The sequence below is a fragment of the Lepidochelys kempii genome, chromosome 10 (genome assembly GCF_965140265.1).
Source record: "Lepidochelys kempii isolate rLepKem1 chromosome 10, rLepKem1.hap2, whole genome shotgun sequence".
NCBI lineage: Eukaryota > Metazoa > Chordata > Testudines > Cheloniidae > Lepidochelys > Lepidochelys kempii.
Window position 1 is genome coordinate 64318141 of NC_133265.1, and position 19029 is coordinate 64337169.

Sequence of the window (19029 nt, forward strand, 5' to 3'; positions counted from 1 at the left end):
AATTTTGATGAAGACAGACTATTGTGAATTCCTCTTCACATTAATGTCCCACCTTGATGTCTTCAGGGTACTCTCAGGATTATGAGCAAATGGCCACTAGCACATTAGTTGCATTAACTTTCAAGTAGTAGTTAGAGGCAGAAGATCTCACCAGTGCAACCCTATTGGGATAAAGTGCTAGAGATGAAAGCTAAATCAGCTACTTCATATGGGAAAAGATTAATTCCTGAGGTGTGGTCATGTTGTGGAATAAATCACTGGATATGGAAGGAACACCTGGAAAAGCTTGGTACTAGGTGAATAAACTCAGTTTAGCTGCCCATCAGAAATATCCCTGAAATGTGTAAAACATCACTGACACTTGCATTAACCTGGTGGAAAAAACTGGAGACCCATGACATTCAATAAAGATATGTGCAAACTACTTCCCAGAGGAAGGAAAAATCAAATGTACACCTACAAAATGGGGACTATCTGGCTAGGCGGTAGTACTCTAGGAAAGAATCGGGGGTTTTTAGTGGATCACAAATTGAATATGAGTCAACAATGTGATGCAGTTGTGGAAAAGATTCATATCATTCTGGGGTGTATTAACAGAAGTACCATATGTAAGACACAGAAGGTAATTGTCCCTCTACTCAGCACTGGTGAGGCCCCAGCTAGAGTAATATGTTAAGTTCTGGGTACAACACTTTAGGAAAGCTGTGGACAAATTGGAGAGAGTCCAGAGGACAGCAACAAAAATGATAAAAGGTTTAGAAAACCTGACCTGTGAGGAAAAGCTAAAAAAACTGCATGTTTAGTCTTGAGAAATGAAAACTGAGGGGGGACCTGTTAAGTCTTCAAATATGTAAAGGACTGTTATAAAAAGGACAGTGATCAATTGTTCTCCATGTCCACTGAAGGTAGGACAAGACGTAGTGATATGCCAACTGGCTAATACCTATTACATGTTTCAGAGTAACAGCTGTGTTAGTCTGTATTCGCAAAAAGAAAAGGAGTACTTGTGGCACCTTAGAGACTAACCAATTTATTTGAGCATGAGCTTTCGTGAGCTACAGGATGCATCCGATGAAGTGAGCTGTAGCTCACGAAAGCTCATGCTCAAATAAATTGGTTAGTCTCTAAGGTGCCACAAGTACTCCTTTTCTTTTTACCTATTACATGCTTTTACTCATTCATTTCTTTAACTGATGTTCATTAAAAGTTTTCACTATCCCATCAGGCTAAGTAGAGATTTACACACCATATTTATTCTTCTGACAGGTTGAGCATATTTTTATATTACGTTAGGTTTTCAATTAACCTCGCTTCTGTGTATTTTATAGCACTACAAGCAATGTTGAACATGATTCATTTTTCCCCACATAAAACTTCAAAATGTAGCATTTCCTTAATGTATGCAAACTTGCAATATTTTATCATATCGGGGTTTTGAAATGCTTTCAATATCCGATTTCCATTATTTGTAGGGAGTTACACCAAGAACTTCCTGCAGAGTTTTACATTACTGTTGGTTATGTTAGTAGTGGCCTACGCTGAATTGTATTGCTGCCCTATAGTTAAGTTTAGGTAGCGATTTTGTGATATTTTGATGCCCTTGACATAACTTAGAGTGTACGGATAGATGCGTCTTTTTTAGCATAGATGTATATACATAAATATTTTGCAAACTTCTATGGTATTTTCAAAGCATTCAATTTAGTGAAGGGAAATGAAACACAAATGCATGAAAGAGAAAAAAAGTAGTTATAGAGCTCACTCCAAATGATCCAGTATGTTTTGAAGTGCTGGATTTTCACTCCTATTATGTAGCACAACTGAACTGGAGAATAGCCTACACCAAATTAATGGTTGTATGTGTGAAACAATGGATTAAACTATGCAGGATGGTTGACTGGGATAAGATATATTAAAATTAAGAATCATTATGACTCTTCCAGCTCTTAGCAAAAATTTGGAAAAAGGTACCTTTTCCCATCTATTAAAGCAGCTACTGCTGTTTCTAATCTGGCTGTGCCACTTCCAGATTTCTGAAAATGCCCTTTAAAATGTGACTAATAATATTCTCTCTCTCTTTTTAAAACCTCATTCATCCTCTCCCACCTTGCACATGGTACTAGAGACCATGACACAAAATTGTCACAGGGTAACTGCCCCTTTAAGGGCTGATGTGTCCAGGCCCACCTGTGACACAATCCGCTTGCCACCCCAGATGGAGAAAATAAGCTAAGTGACATGACATGACAGGTCATGCATGTAAAATCATCCCCCTGTGATGAAGATAAAAAAAATGAAGCCTCTAGAGAGACAAAGGGACAGAGAAGAAAGGCTCTGTGAAGCAGGGCTGGAACCCTACTAGTAAATTGGGGAAACCAGTTTGAGCCATTGCACCACCCCACGAAAGAGGGCTGTGGAATCGCTTAACCAGGGGGAAGGATTTGGTCTGTGAACAAGTTATTTGGGAGAAGCAAGAGGAAACTGAAGATGGTTTGCCTGCTGGCCATGCTGTGCCTGGAAGAGGTATGCTTTGAGTCAGCACCCTGCCACAACAACTTAACCAGCTAAAGTCACAGGTACTTTGCTGTCCTGGATTTGCCTCAGTTTATCCAGCTGCTCCTTTTTTGTGATTTGGAATGTAAATTTCTCTGCTAATGGGTTCCTCCACTAAGGGCCCCTCTGGATTCCATGCTTGGGCCCCTTTACTCTTTTAGTTACCTTATTCCCCTTCACCACTTTCTTTCTGAATTCACATTTGGATGTCAGTTGTGGAAAGATGATACTTAAATCTCTGTTCCCTTCATCATTTTGGTCCCTTTTTTACTCTCTCCGCTTCAGTGTCATCAATCTCTGGTTCTGCTAAAACTGTTAAACTCCATTACTTTCTCTTTAATAAGAATAGCTTCAACCAAAACTTCATTCTCTCCATTTCTCATACTCACCCCTACTTTCAGGAACACAAGTGTTCGAATTCTCCCCAAACTCTCTTTTTATTTCATATCTCCCAGGCCTCTGAGTTTGCCTTCTGTCAGCTCCATAACATCATCCAGATTAGGCACTATATCAATCACTCTTCTGTCAAAGCTTTTAGCGTTTCTTCATCTCTTTCTCCCTCTTGACAAGTGTAGTCCTCCTTCTTGTGGTCTCTCTAAGGTTTATAAATTATCCAGACTATGATGGTTCATCTTATCACCAAATATTTGGAATGGTGTCTTCTCCATTCCCTTTTCCAGTAGAGAACATTTCTCAGATCTTCAAGATCCTTCATTGGCTTGCAAATTCCCTTACATTCTGTGCCCATATCTATTGAAGCTGTTTTCCCTGTCGCTTGGTCATTGCACACTTTTTCATACTTGTCCTACCACATCTACACATGCACTGTCTTTGATACATTGTAACCTCCTGTAAATATCTTATTGATGCAAAGTTTATGTCTGGCAGCAAAGTGTTCTATAATACTTTTCATAAGCAATGTTATGCAAAAATTACTAATTGCATTTGAAGTGAAAAGTCTTCTAGGCCTGTTGTACTTATTCAGTGATAGTATTAAAACACCAACTTTTCTTAATTTCCAGAATCAGCTCGAAAATGTGTTTGGAAGTGTCAGAAGCAACAATGAAGTTTGGAGTAAAGCAACTGAAAAATTAAATACATTTAACACAATAAGTTACATTGATCTACTCTCCATTACCTGTCTCAAAGATCTATGACCAACAAAGGTACAGCATCTGCACAGTGGATCTCCAAGATCTGGGAAGTGGGATGAGTTTATCTTTGATGGCTGAAGATGGAACCTTTGGCCACATAGCCCTAAATCAGCCCTCCCATTTACCAGCTGTGAACACTGGTGTAATTTTGGAGATAGGATGTCTCCACTGAGCCAAATATTCCATTCAGGGTAATTAGGGAAGACCCAACATCTGACCCCTCACTTTTATCAACAACATTCTTTAAAAGTAGGGATCCTCTCTCCCACATCACAACTGCTGTGCAGGAGTTACTGCAGCCCCACAGCAAAGCTGAACACGGGGGAGAATGGGACTGAGATCCACTGAGCACTTCAGGCAGGGCGGGGGGGAGTTGGAGGAAAAGATTGCCTACATTAACTCCTTGCCCCAACCCTTGGATGACCACACTTTGTTCCTACATTGTAGGGTCTCTCCACTTCTCTTGGCACATCAGCCCAATTTGACTACGGATAGGCTGGCCTGGCAAGGAGACATTTTAATAAGTGATGCTGTGTTACTGTGCCCCTTGCGTCCACCTTGACGACTCTGTGGATTTGGCTTAGAGAGAGAGAGGAATGAAAATGAACTTACATTTAAGGTTTCGTCTGGCTTGGCTTTTAAGATTTCATGCAGTCTGGCTTTTGAGTACATTGGTTCTTGAGTTCATTTTTATGTATCAAGTCATGCTTTACATTCTGCAATATAGATACCAATCTTCTCTCAGCTCCAATACCAAGTACTTTATTCTAAACTGAAACTTGTACATCTGTGGCCCCTTAAACCAATATAACTCATGTGTTTCTGCAGCAAACTGCAGCTTCTGTTCAAAACTGTATTAAATGCACTAAAAATCCCCTTGTGCTTCCAAAAGTGCAGCGGATTGCTAACACACCAAGGCCTGCATATCCCTAAATTTGAGCGTGGTCATGAAAAAAGTTGAAAATTTCAACCCAGTGAATCAGTTGTTCATGTACTTCCACCTAGGTATGGCTATGACCACACTTCATGACCCTAGGATATTTCAAGAAAAAACAACTCATGGGAGCCTCCTAAAATGAGAAGTAAAGAGCGTGTTCTCTTCCTACTTATGATTTTGCACATCTTTTAGCCAGCTCTGAGAGCTAAATATACAATCCTGCACTGAGAGACATGTTGTGGATTTGTAATAGTTGCTAGAGGACTGTAATTCCATGGCTAGATTAAATTAATCAATTCACCTTGTTCTTTTCCTATATAAAGGTATGTGTTCATTTAGGGTCATACTGTGGTTTGCATTAATATGGGTGTGGGGAGGGGATGTACAAAGAGTTCCATTCCCTCCTCCCTTGGGCCCCATGCATAAAGGCCATACACAACTGCATGCCTTGAATTCAAGAACTTCTACCTCAGTATGTCCCTGGAATGTGCATCACCTTAAAGGGGTGATGAGGAGCTGGGAGACGGTGCAGACATCACCAAATACCTGAACAATTGGCCTGGAACATTGAGGGTGGGGAGGTATGTTGTTCCACTGGAAAGGATGGCCAGCACAGTCATCCTGCACAGCAAATTGCTCAGGGAAGAAATGTTCCTTCCTGATTCATAATTCTTCCCGGTGATGCAGCACAACTCTGCTGTCCTTAGTCCAGGTCTGCGTGCAGTTTGCACAATTTCATCCTTTATACGTCATCCAAGTAGAATTCAATTCACATTACTAAAAGGAGTTCAAAACATTCTTCATTTTAGTGAACTCTTCCATAGCACTTTGTGCAAGAGAACATGGCTGGATGGAAATTGCTTCTGGCAATGTGAGAGGAGAATGCAGCATTTATGTGTGCATGTGAGAATGAGTGAGTTGTGGCAGCCTCTCGGCATATCACACTTTTGGTTTGTATACCTAAGATATGCCATGATCTATATAACTGGGTATAAACATAGCTATATAACAGTTTGTGTGTTATGCCTTTGACACCAAGTACTGATTTAACAATCAGTATATTTGGCAGAAACATATATATATATATATATATATATATATTGAAACCACAACCACAGCCAGATGTGTACACAGATGCTGCAAAAACAAAGAGCAGTATACAATGGAAGAGATGATTTGCCTTAATAGAATGTGTAGAGATACTGCTCTCTATCTACCTTGGGAAATGTGAGGGCTGAATCAGCTCTGCTGGGATCTGAAGCTGTGGTTCTAGTGTCACTGAGGTATTCCAAAACTGATGCTTAAATTACTAAACCATCACTTCCAGCACTCTTTTGTTGGAATGCTCTTCCAACGATATTAAAAGTCCAGAAACCTATGCTATGTTAAAGTTGATCTAATTTACAAAGAGTTCTCGGATATTAGACCGTGGAAAGACTTGAATGGTAATTTTAAAAAATGTGTTAACTATACTGTAAACTATCAGAATAAACCTTTGATCAAAGACTATTGTGTGGAAATTTAAAGATTTACGTGTGTAGATTAATGTGAAGGGCTTTGGGAAATGGTTTGGTACATAAGGAACTATCTAACGCATTAATGGTGGGATTTTCAAAAGCATATAAGGGAATTAGGCACCCAGTTCTCTTAGGTGCCCTTGAAAATCTCACCCTAAAGGACTTATTACAAAGTAAAAAGTGATAATATTTTCATAGGGAGCCTGAACAATAGAGAAAGAAAGAACTGTGGAGATTTGCTATACAAGTCTAAAGATCAACTATAGCTCTTTGTAGCTTTTTAATTTCAAATATATCATGTATATTTCAGAGTCCTTTCCTGATTGCCTGTTATTGTATATTGCAACTTGAATTTGATGCCCACTATGAAAATTAATAATTATCATGATGTGAGAATAGACAAGGGTCAGATGATCCAACTATCTCTCTTTTGTCAAGTCCATTTCTTCTTTGCTTTTGATTTAAGTCTAGTTGCATTTTGTCAAGAAATTCAGCATCCTAAACAGAAACTATTTTGAATAATTCGACAAATTAGTTATGTAAAATATATTTTTCAATATATCTTTTTGCTAAAGATTTTAGTTTTCTTTTTTTTGTAGAAACTTAAATAGTATTATTAAAAATGTTCAGTATATGGTAAAAAAGGCAAGTTTGCTTGCTCCTAAAGTGCTTTTGTACAAGTCAGCTCTTAAATGCCATCTCTGAATATTATTTTTCTGATGTCAAGAGAGATAATCCTGTATTAGAATTACTAGGGGGCACATTTCCATGAACTTCAAAGCATCTTAGATCTAGAATTAAGAACTGTGTTTGATAGTACACTTCATTAATCTTAGATTGGCCACTGGCTTTTTTTCCCTTTTCTTCTCCCTCCCCAGCCCCATTGACCATCTTTCTAATACAGTTTATTAAAACTAACCATGCAGTGCACTGTTATTCTTCTTGGTAGGATTGTTTTGTTGCATTCATGAAAGAACAGTTTCTCTATAGAAAATGCCCTTTGGGAATCAGTATTCAGGTTCACAGTTCCTGAAAAAGTCAACAAGTTGGTGTGTTGAATTCAGATCTGTCTTAATGGTCTTATCATTAAACCTGCAGCAGGCATATATAAACCATGCTTTCTGTGGATACTGGGAAAGTATGATTAAAATAAATCATCTGTCTGATGAATATTTTCCTCTGACTTTTGGCAGGATCACCCACCTGAGCTCATGCCAGCCTGTACGGGAACACTGATGCCAACAGTTTAAAGATCTTCACATTTGCTTTCTGTGGTAAGATTTAAAGATAAAACAGTAAATAGCATTATAATATTACTGTCAGATGTTAAATTGCACTAAAAGCAAACTCATATAAGATGAATATTTCTCTTTGACCATCACAAGGAGGTATAAGGCAGCTTATTACTGCATAGGACAACAGTTGATGATAAAATCTGAACAGAAGTAATGAGCAGTTATCATAGTCATAATTAAAAATTGATAGTTTACAAAGGAAAATTGGAATTCTTTATGCACAGGGCAAGAATCAGGCCATTTTCATTGTCCACTGTATTATAGTAGTTGCTCTCAAAAGGCATTGCTATTGAACTGGAATGGTGTGCATTTTGGAGAGCGCATCCATTTTCCACAAGCTTGGTGATCACCTGCAATAAAATGACATCTAACATTTCTCCTCTTGCGGGGGAAACAGCAAATGTGACAAGGCCTAGCAATACCTTCCCAGTCTAATGCTGTCATTATAACTATAATCTGATTTTCCAGACACTGAGCCATATTCTCAGTTCTTGTTCCACTGTGCTCCTGAGAACTAAAAAGCAGACTTTATCTGGCTATATGGTGAAAGCCAAGACCTGCCCTGGTGGAGGGAAATTTTCAACTGATAGCAGAGAGGGTCCGAGCAATTCTGAGCTGTCATATTGCCTCTTATGACCATAGCTAAGTCTCATAAATTAGAGCAACCCTCAAGTTCCCTCTCTGACTGACACACATATTCCTTCCACTCCTCAAATACTCTTGGTGCAGGAGTATGTAGGGGATGCCTGGTCTATAGATTATGATATTGGGCTTGATGACATTTAGATGGGGATGGAGATGTTTAGTCCCATCATGCCATCAGTCTGCATTTAACATTTCCATTGACATGACTGGATGTACTGTATGTAAAATGATTGCACAATTTTACAGGCCCAATATTTATTGTTGTATGTATTTTTTCTGAATACGTAGGTTAGGTATCCCATTATGCTACCAGTTCACAGGTTACCTTACTGTACTCGTAACAAATGCAACCAATAGCTGACATTTTAATGAAAATATATATAAAACATGTAGCACTGTTGTTCCTCCTTTATTAGTTAAATTTTACATCATTCTTAACCTAAATAAGACCAAGAAATAGCAACATTTAGCCTAAACTGAGAATCACTAACAAAATTATTTTTAATTTGTTTGTACTGGGCCTAGTTCTGTGAGATGCTGAGCCTCAAACCCCTCAAATGTGCCAGTTTTCCCCTGGCATGCAGTGTGTATTTGCGATGATGCATGGAACTAGAGTTAACAGCTTTGGTTCCTCTGGTCGTTGTGCCGCTGGGAGCAGAGAGTTCAAGATTGTGCTCTGGTGCAAATTTGAGCAGTCTAGGTGACCATGCAAGGTCTCAGGGCTCTACAAGGAGGCAAAATTAGTCTTCAGCATGTTTGCTGCTTTACTCTCAAGAGCAGATGCAAAGAAAGGGGTGGGAGCTCGGTGGATGGCAAATGGATGCCCATAATCCTTAATATGCAGATAAGACACTTGGCAAAGTACTTCCCAATTTGGCCTGACTCCTGCTACTAGACAGGATTAACTTGGTGGCTGTGTAGCAGCTCTCTTCTTAATGAAGGGGAGTAATTGACCTGCTCTCCAGTTTTTACCTGGTATTTTTATGTGAAGCACATGACACCTATGTTGTGCAGGATATAGCTCAATGAAGTCATGCACCTGAATTCACTCTTCCAACCAGTAAAGTCATTTTGTATCACACTATATACAAAGTTAGCACTAAGGGGGAAACACATCCAAAGCTTTCATATTTAACATTATTGCGTATTCCAAGAAATGACAGAATATAGCCCAAATGTCTTCTAGTTTGGATTTGCAACTGTTTTTCAGTATTTCCTTTACACTGTTTCCTGTCATTAACCTTGCAGCTTAATCATAACTACCGATTATTAAGAAGAGGTATCTTACAACAGTCATGTCTGCCACATTCCCATCTATCACATACGGGTTTCTATATAATAAAGTAAACATGATATCATCTTATATTATGAAGCCTCACAATAGATGAAATTTCATTATTGTTGAGTGACTTTGTAAAATTGGAACATGTTGAGTGTCCCTAGAGAAAAACTATATCTATATCAGGGCCTAGGCGACCAGTATACTTCTTCATTAGAAAGAAAAAGATAGAGTTTTAATAGTGCCTTGCCTCATCAAGTAGCCATGAAAAATCTAATTAAGTGCTGAACAGCAAATTGTAAAGACTATTGTGTAGGCAAACATCATGATCCTAGTAACAATTTTAGAAGCTTTCCAAACTGTTCTGTATCACTTTTTGATTTCTTGGTGTACTGTAACCTGGGGACCTGCAAGTCAGTGCTGCTTCTGAGAGGTGGAGAACCTGTGAGAACCAAAGGCCAGGTGGTGCTGAACTACAAGACCTTTTAACCATGGAAAAAGAGAGCTCTAATGATTCAGTAAAAGAAAGCAAGGAGCCTCGTTTGTTATTTCTGAATTAAAGCAAATGAAAATCCATCACAGGGCATGTAAGGCCCAGTCCTGTGGTAAAACTCTTATTGACTTCAATGAAAGTAAGCCAAGTACTACTTAAGGACAAGAAAACAACATTTTAAACAGTTCAAGATGTAACTGCTATAAGGTAAAGTTAGAGACTGAATCTCTGGGCCAAATCTGCCCTCAGATTTGCTTGTGCAACTCCCATTGCTATTAGATAAAATTCAATACACCTGTGTGTACATTCTAAAACTACATATAAAACTTCCATCCTTCCATTTTCAATATATGCACCATGTATAGCAGGAGGTATAAGAATAATGACCTTTAGAACATCTGCAGTTACCAGTTTAATTCCCTTATTATTACTAATTAAAAAAAATAGATAATCTGTGCTATTAAAGTGTGTCTGTCCGTCTGTGTGTATGTAAAGGGGGAGAGAGATTTCCTTGTTATTGAATTTCTTTATTTGACCATCCTTTCACACCTCATTTCAGCCTTTATACAGCTTTTGTATTCAAACTTTATTATATTTTCTTGAGGCAAGAAAGGATTTCAATGAGAATGTGATGAATGTCCATATTAAATTGGATCCTCTTTTTAATTAAGTTCATCTAAATTTAATTTTGTAATTTTACTTCAGTAAACCCATCTGACTCCAGATGTTTAATGTGCTTTTCCTATTGCTGTTCTCACATAATTGTACCTGTAAAAGATTTATGACTTAGAAAAGCATTACTAAACCCTTTAGTGTGTTTTCAGCATATGCTTCATGGATGGCTAGTAACATGAGCAATTAGCATCCTAAAATGCTCTTCTGCTTCCAGGATTTCTCTTAATAGGGTAAGTTACTTTTATTAGCGTGAACTTTACACAAATAATAAGTTTAAAAGAAACATTGTTATCAAAGGATCTCAATTGAAACTGTGAGATTACCCCCTAAAGAAACTTTAACAGTGCAAGTTAACACCTTGGAAACTAAAAGATACTATAACAAAAATATAATAAAAAAAGAGGAATAACTCTTCAATTGAATGAAAAAGACACTATGCAATTCACTTTAGATTAACAACCCTCCTTTCAGTCAAATGCTATGGGATAAAGATATTTGTTTCTCTGTGCAACAGTGCTATTTCTCATTACTTTACCACATTAACATGTGGTAAACACACTTCCAGGAATGTCTTGATTCTTGTACCTTTCAAAATGTTCTTGCTAACTTTGGTAACAGTTAGCATTGACATTGAGAATTAATTAACATCATTTCCCTTATCCCATTCTGTCATGACTTCTTGACCACAAAAATTGCTGGCAAATTGCCTGTTTTCTTACAAGAATTAATTGGAAAACTATAATTATTCTGGTTCTGCCTCTTTGCTTCTTTAGTCAAAGCATATCTAATATAACACTCAATATTACATGTGGGATCTGGTATAATGAAGCCCTTGGTCCTAATCAAAGAATCATATACCACCATTAAACCTTTAGACTATTATAAAGAGAAAAAGGCAACTGCAAACCAAAAAGATAACTCAATCTTTTTTCTCAAGTGAAAATCAAATTTCTGAGGTTTTTGATGCTATTATAATTTGTCTTGATGTGTTAGTCTGAAATATTCACCAGTGCAGTAAACAAATCAGTTTATGGATTTTCCCCAGAATTTAAGGTTCTCACACTACTAATCACACTCTGGAATAGATTCACCATGGCATTGCTCCAGCTTTATGCTGATATTTCTCCATTGAAATCAGGGCTTACAACAGTGTAAAACTTTAGTAGTGGTAGTATTTCAGGTGAGAATCAGGTCCCATGTTTTTATTCTTCTAAACCCTCAATAATAATACTTTGCATTTACTATTCAATTCTGTGAGATAGCCTTATTCCCCCAGTGCACATGTAGGGAAGTAAGGCAGAGAAATTATCAGTTCCTGCAGCCTCTACTTTGAGTAGTCTCAAATTGACTCATATGAATGGAGGCTGCAGGGTAGGATCTTAAGCAACTTTCTCTAAGCCACAAAAATCAGCTTCTGAGCCAGTATGAGCTTCTGACCCAGGAATCCTGGCTCATTGTGTTCTGCTCAGACCACTAGGTCACACCTATCTAGTGACACCTATATGCAATACTAGACAAAACCTCTTTCTCGCGATCATTTTTTCTTTTTCTTTATTCCAGTTTATTTTGGGCCTCTAACAAGGCTTTTTAGTATGGCAATAGAGAAAGCGTTGTTCTTTCCCAGACTTCTGAACAATGCTGGATTAAATTAATTGCAATACATAAGGCTGAGTAAGTGTACACTTATAAAAGTTTCAGCAAAGTCACTCAAGTAGCTCATTTAATTTCCAACAAAAAAGAAGAAACATAACAATCATCAGACCGATGAAATGCTTCTGAGCTTTAAAGACTTTATGTGGGAGTCTGGATGAGACCCAAAGGAGGAAACACTTCAAAATTACAAAATGACAGTTATGTTTTTTATGAAATTGTCAAGTTTCATTATTTATTTGCAGAGAAGGTAACCATTCAAGGGTTTTTTTAAAAGATACTAACTAGAGGAGGATATGTTAAACCTCCAAAGCCTTAAGAAAGCCTAATGACTGCCAGTACAGCTGAATCCTGCAGGGTAATGGGGGATTGCCTACCATGTAAATATAAAGGGGGTTATTTAGGAGACCCAGTGAGCTGTGAATTATTGCCTAGGTTGTCACCAAAAAAGAGGGAAAATGAGTTGTGAAGAGGAAGAAACGTGCACTGGGTTCTGAATAGCTTTCTGAGACTTTTTTGTGATAGATGGGAAAACTTATATATTCTCTCTGCAAAAAGAAATATTTGTTTTGTCAGATTGTGAATCTCCCAGCCCACCTAGATTGCTTTGAAAAACCCATTATGGAAACAAAAGTAGGCTATTTTTATGCCTGACATAATGCAGATATCAGAGGAAAATAAGTGGGAAGCCCCATTGAATTATCGAACTTTTCAATATTTGCCCAGTGGTTGAAGTTAACTGTATTGATTCAGCTCCCACTGAAGTCAATGGGAGCTGGATTGGACTCCTGGGGAGGTAAAGAGTTAATAGCAGGATTGAAAGGAGTGGTTGTAGGCAACAGAAGCTTCTAAAAACCCATTTTTTATTGTGAATCGTTAGCACAAGCCAGTTGAAAGAGAGAATTTTAAAATGATAACTTGGAAACACTTCAGAATGATTTTCTGTCACTTGCCATGCCAGAGTTCATAAACTGAGTCCCAAAAGAATGAAGTGAAAATCTACAGTTTTTATTTCCATAAGAGTATGTCTGCTAATGAGGTTTTTTTTAAGTTTTCAAAAAAATTGCAAAGCTCGTTCTTTTCAGCTTGCTTCATAAATACAATTCATTTCCAAGTAAAATCTACCAAAGGGAAACTTTTGGATTTCTTGAGTTAGAACTTCCTCAAAACTGCTTTGTTTTATAACTCTTGATAATCCATGTTCATTCCACACTGTTTCTATCACATACATTGTATTAATTTATTATATTTTCTGCCATGTGATGCAGTTCTAGAGACTCATGAATCTAGATTATTCCCATCCTTTATCTAAAAATAGCATACTAAGTATTTTTACTTTTAAATGGGAGACATTATTGTGTGTCAGTTAAAAAATATGATATTAACAACCATAGGAAATGGAAGTTTCTTATCTCACTTACCTATAAATTGTTAATTTTGGAAGGTCCAGCATGGACAATTCCAACTAGAGCTAGTTGGAAATTTTCCACTGAAACCTTTGGGATTTTTTAATGGATTTTCAAGTGAGAAGATTTTTTTTTTTCAAAAAACTTGCTTTCATCAAAGAAAGTCAGGGTTTTATTGAAAAAACAAAAGCTAGAGGGAAAAATCAGTTTTTATATTTTGCCAAAAATGTAACAAAATGAAGAAATAAATCAATCAAAGTGGAAAGAAGAATTTTTCATCTGATTTATTTTCCATGAAGGAAATAAATCATCTCAACACCACTTCTACTCTAGACAATTACTAGAAGGGTCTTATGCTACTAATCTCGATTATTTTAAATGGAATTATTTGTTTCAAAACATGAATAAGATTTCCTAGCAATCAACTTACATACACACAATGAAAAGCTTTGCACAGCCTGTATGTAAATCCAAGATGAAAAGCAAATACTCTGAAGTCCATCCTGCTATGTCAAAAGTTTACAGTCCGTATGGTAACTGTCCATATAATATTGGTGGTGGATGACCTAGGTCATTACAGAACTGTGGGTTGAGATATGGGAGGCCTTAAGTGCATGCTTGGAGAATATAAGTGTATTCAGCCATATTTTCCAGAATATGGAAAATATTTTCATATATTTTATTATTCTTTCTTTCTTCCTTTCTTTCTTCTGATGTGTTAGGAACCTAAATAAACTAGTGAAGAAACAATCTGTCTCAAAGAGCATAGAAACTAATTTTAATATGACAAAACAGATTAGGATCCTAATGGACAAGACAGAGGAAAGGGGAAAAGGACAAGAATGACAATAATAAGATGCCATTGTTATTAAGTTAGACATGTACTCATAAACATGGTTTAGTTCTTGTTGTTTATCATTATTTGTTGGTTATTTATTCTGCCTCCCCATTTGGCTTTTCAGCAGGAGGCGTAGTCAAATATGACCCCACGATTATGGGATCTGGTCTCAGAGAGGAAGAGCATGTTGTCAGCTGTGATGGAGAACAGAGGGGCAGAGCAGGTGTTCTTATAAAGCTTGAGATGGTAGTGAGATGACAGTGAGAGATCTGAGACTGGATCACAAGAGATTGCTCTTGGTGGCTTTTATACATTCCAGTTGAGTTTGAACTGTAAATTAATTTTCATAGTGAAAGGATATGTTGGATAAAATATCAAAAATCCTATTTGGGAGAAAATGAAATGTATTATATAGCATTAAGAAATCTCAAGGTTTGTTTCAGTGTGTCATTAATATTCACCACAAATGGTGTAGAGGATACTCTGTGGCTTTATGGCTCACCAAGGCATACCGTAATGGATCACTGGAACACTCACAATTGAATGCGCTAATAAAAATAGGATACTTCTGAGTCTTGAAAAATACCTGCAAATTCGCTAGAACTAATGATGTATGCTGCAGTACAGCAGTTAACAGACTTGTTATTATATTTCTATTTTTTATTCTTCATTTGTTTTTTGTGTTTTGTTTTTTCCTAGTAAATGTTCATAGCCAGTCGAAATGTAAATAGCAAATAGTTAAAAAGAAGAGTAATGGCCCTTCAAGTGTATCTGTTACGTTGTTGCAGAGAATTCCTAATGAGAACATATTTGTATATAAATAAATCTTTTATCCCCTTCATAACTCCTCTGTGTTCGTACAATGAAGTCACCCACCCGGACCTCCTTGTAATGAGTTGAAAGCCTCAATAGGCCCTTTTATTTAAAATAAATATTACATACTAATGTTACCAATGTAATTGTATGATGTCTCAATAGTGGATTATGACTTCATGTAATAAAAAGAAAAGGAGTACTTGTGGCACCTTAGAGACTAACCAATTTATTTGAGCATGAGCTTTCGTGAGCTACAGCTCACTTCATCGGATGCATGCCGTGGAAACTGCAGCAGACTTTATTTATACACAGAGAATATGAAAAAATACCTCCTCCCACCCCACTGTCCTGCTGGTAATAGCTTATCTAAAGTGATCATCAGGTGGGCCATTTCCAGCACAAATCCAGGTTTTCTCACCCTCCACCCCCCACACACAAATTCACTCTTTTGTGTGGGGGGGTGGAGGGTGAGAAAACCTGGATTTGTGCTGGAAATGGCCCACCTGATGATCACTTTAGATAAGCTATTACCAGCAGGACAGTGGGGTGGGAGGAGGTATTTTTTCATATTCTCTGTGTATAAATAAAGTCTGCTGCAGTTTCCACGGCATGCATCCGATGAAGTGAGCTGTAGCTCACGAAAGCTCATGCTCAAATAAATTGGTTAGTCTCTAAGGTGCCACAAGTACTCCTTTTCTTTTTGCGAATACAGACTAACACGGCTGTTACTCTGAAACCTGTCTTCATGTAATAAGTTATCTTCTGATAGTGGAGCCTATTTTTTCTTATGAAGAAGAAACCCATTTATTCCCAATTCTTTTAATGAATATTCTGGGCAAAAACTATTGTGACAAAGTTCCTCCTCTGCCTTGGTGGGTCCTGCGCTTATTGGCAGATTTTCTCACCTCAGAGGTTCACGCCAGCCCTCAGTTTGGCCACTTTCGTGGCTCAAATCTGCCGTTCGCTCAGTTAGCCTCATCACTGGTCAGTATGGGGAAAGGAAGAAGAACAATCCCCGCAGTCTCTGCTGATCAGAGACCTTCCCCTCTGGTGGAACCCACGGTCCAGGTCAACTCCTCTGGTATCAAGTAGGGAGCTGGGGAGATGGGGGAAACCGGGGCCCGCCCTCTACTCCGGGCTCCAGCCCAGGGCCCTGTGGATTGCAGCTGTCTACAGGGGCTCCTGTAACAGCTCCGTGACAGCTACAGCTCCCTGGGCTACTTCCCCATGGCCTCCTCCCAACACCTCTTTATTCTCACCAGAGGACCTTCCTCCTGATGTCTGATAATGCTTGTACTTATCAGTCTTCCAGTTGTACGCCTTCTCACTCTCTGCTGCTTGCACCTCTCGCTCCCAGCTCCTCGCATGCGCACCACAAACTGAAGTGAGCTCCTTTTTAAACCCAGGTGCCCTGATAAGCCTGCCTTAATTGATTCTAGCAGCTTCTTGATTAGTTGAAGGTGTTCTAATCAGCCTGTCTGCCTTAATTGTTTCCAGAAAGTTCCTGATTGTTCTGGAACCTTCCCTGTTACCTTACCCAGGAAAAAGGGACCCACTTAACCTGGGGCTAATATATCTGCCTTCCTTCACTCTCCTGTAGCCATCTGGCCCGACCCTGTCACATATTCCCCGCCCCCCCTCCCGCTCAACACCACGGGGTTGGGCAACTTGGGACTTCAGGCAGTGTACCCGTGACAAGCCATCTGCATTGCCATGGTGGCTTCCAGCCCAGTGATGTATGGTGAATTGGAAAGGTTGTAGGGACAGGAACCATCTGGTTACTCTTGCGTTCTTCTCTTTATTTCGCTGCATCCACTGGAGGGGCGCATGGTCGGTCACAAGGGTAAACCAACATCCCAGAAGGTAATAACGTAGTGTTTCCATGGCCCATTTCACAGCTAGCCACTCTCTTTCAACCACGGCGTACTTCTGCTCTCTTGGGAGGAGTTTCCTGCTGAGGAAGAGGATTGGGTGTTCTTCATCTCTGACCATCTGCAATAGGACAGCTCCCAATCCTACTTCAGATGCATCTGTCTGTAAAATGAATTCTTTGTTGAAGTCTGGGGCTATAAGCACGGGGTTACTGCAGAGGGCTGTCTGAATGCTTTCTCTGCGGCATCTATCCACTTCACCATGTCCGGACCCCGGGCTTTTATCAGGTCTGTCAGGGGACTCGCTCTGATAGCAAAATGGGGAATAAATCATCGGTAGTACCCCACCACACCCAAGAATGCCCAGACTTGCTTTTTCCGATTTGGCCGGGGCCAATTTTGGATAGCCTCTAGTTTATTTAGTTGGGGCTTGACCATGCCCCTTCCTACAATGTAGCCAAGGTATTTAGCCTCGGCTAGCCCTATAGCACACTTGGCTGGGTTGGCTGTGAGGCCAGCCCGTCTTAACATGTCCAGAACCGCTTCCACCTTTTCCAAGTGGGTTTCCCAGTCGGGGGTGTGAATAATCACATCATCCAGATATGCGGCTGCATAACTGGTATGGGGCCATAAGAGCTTGTCCATAAGATGCTGGAAGGTGGCAGATGCCCCATGCAGTCCAAAAGGAAGAACAGTATATTGAAACAGACCCTCTGGTGTAGAGAATGCCGTCTTTTCTTTCGCATCTTTGGAAAGGGAAATCTGCCAGTATCCCTTTGTTAAATCAAGGATAGTCAAAAATTGGGCATTGCCCAGGCGGTCAACTAACTCATCGATATGGGGTATGCATCGAATTTGGATATCTCATTCAGCTGGCAAAAGTCATTACAAAACCTAGTGGTGCCATTGGGTTTGGGCACCAACAACCATTGGGCTTGACCACTGAATGTGGGACTCTTCGATGACTCCCAGCTCCAACATCCTTTTTACCTCTGCCTTGATCTCCTCCCTTTTTGCTGCTGGGACCCAATAGGGTCTTAAAGTTACCTTTGCCCCAGGGTCTGTGATAATATGGTGATCTGCTTCAGTGGTCCGACCTGGTTTGGTTGAAAACACGTCCTGGTATTGGTTGGTCATCTCAGTTACCTCTTCCTTCTGGCTTGGTGTCAGATCAGTGGATATCCTGATCTGCTCCTGCATGTTATTTCCCTGGCTCGGGGTCTCTTGGGCCACTACACACACACCTCGTTGGTGCCAAGGCTTTAAGAGGTTAATGTGATAAATTTGTTCTTGTTTCCAGCATCCTGCCTGCCACACCTTGTAGGTTACTTCCCCCATGGGTTCAACCACCTCATAGGGCCCCTGCCATTGGGCCAAAAGCTTCCATGGGTACCAACACTATCACCCGATCCCCTGGTTGGAACTGTCGGACTTTTGCCTTGTGATTGTAAAGGTTCGTTGGGCCTCCTGCGCCTTTTCCAAATGTTCCCGTACAATGTTCTCGCATCTGCAACACATGGTCAATTATATTTCTTCCTTCATTGGGTTCCTCTTCCCAGATTTCTTTTGCAATATCTAGTATGCCACGGGGGTGGTGTCTGTTTAATAACTCAAAGGGAAAAAACCCAGTTGAGGCCTGAGGTACCTAGCGGATTGCAAACATAAGGTAGGGTAGTAGGGTGTCCCAATCCTTCCCGTCCCGACTTACCACTTTCCTTATCATTGCCTTGAGGGTTTGGTTAAAACTTTCTACCAGCCCATTGGTCTGCGGATGATAGACTGAAGTTCTCAAGCTCTCAGACTGCTGCACTGGGCATCACAAAATGGGGAAGAGATGGCCAGCCCTCTGTGGAGATTGAGGTGGTTAGGGACTATTTAGAAAAGCTGGACGTGCACAAGT

At 39.4% G+C, this 19029-nt stretch overlaps 1 protein-coding gene across 22 annotated transcripts in view; it reads left to right on the plus strand.

The window, feature by feature from the left end:
* The window catches only part of SEMA6D (semaphorin 6D), a 281482-nt gene that overhangs the window by 112420 nt on the left and 150033 nt on the right, over positions 1 to 19029 (plus strand). For 15 of the 22 annotated variants that reach the window (XM_073303922.1, XM_073303919.1, XM_073303915.1 and 12 more), the window contains one exon: positions 7355 to 7435. The exons of 2 other annotated variants lie outside the window; for them this stretch is intronic. The gene's annotated coding sequence lies outside the window, so the exon portion shown is untranslated. Of the gene's footprint in view, positions 1 to 3575; positions 3720 to 7354; positions 7436 to 10697; positions 10779 to 19029 lie in introns of all 22 variants that reach the window. 5 more of the 22 variants (XM_073303918.1, XM_073303916.1, XM_073303920.1 and 2 more) reach the window with 2 other exon arrangements.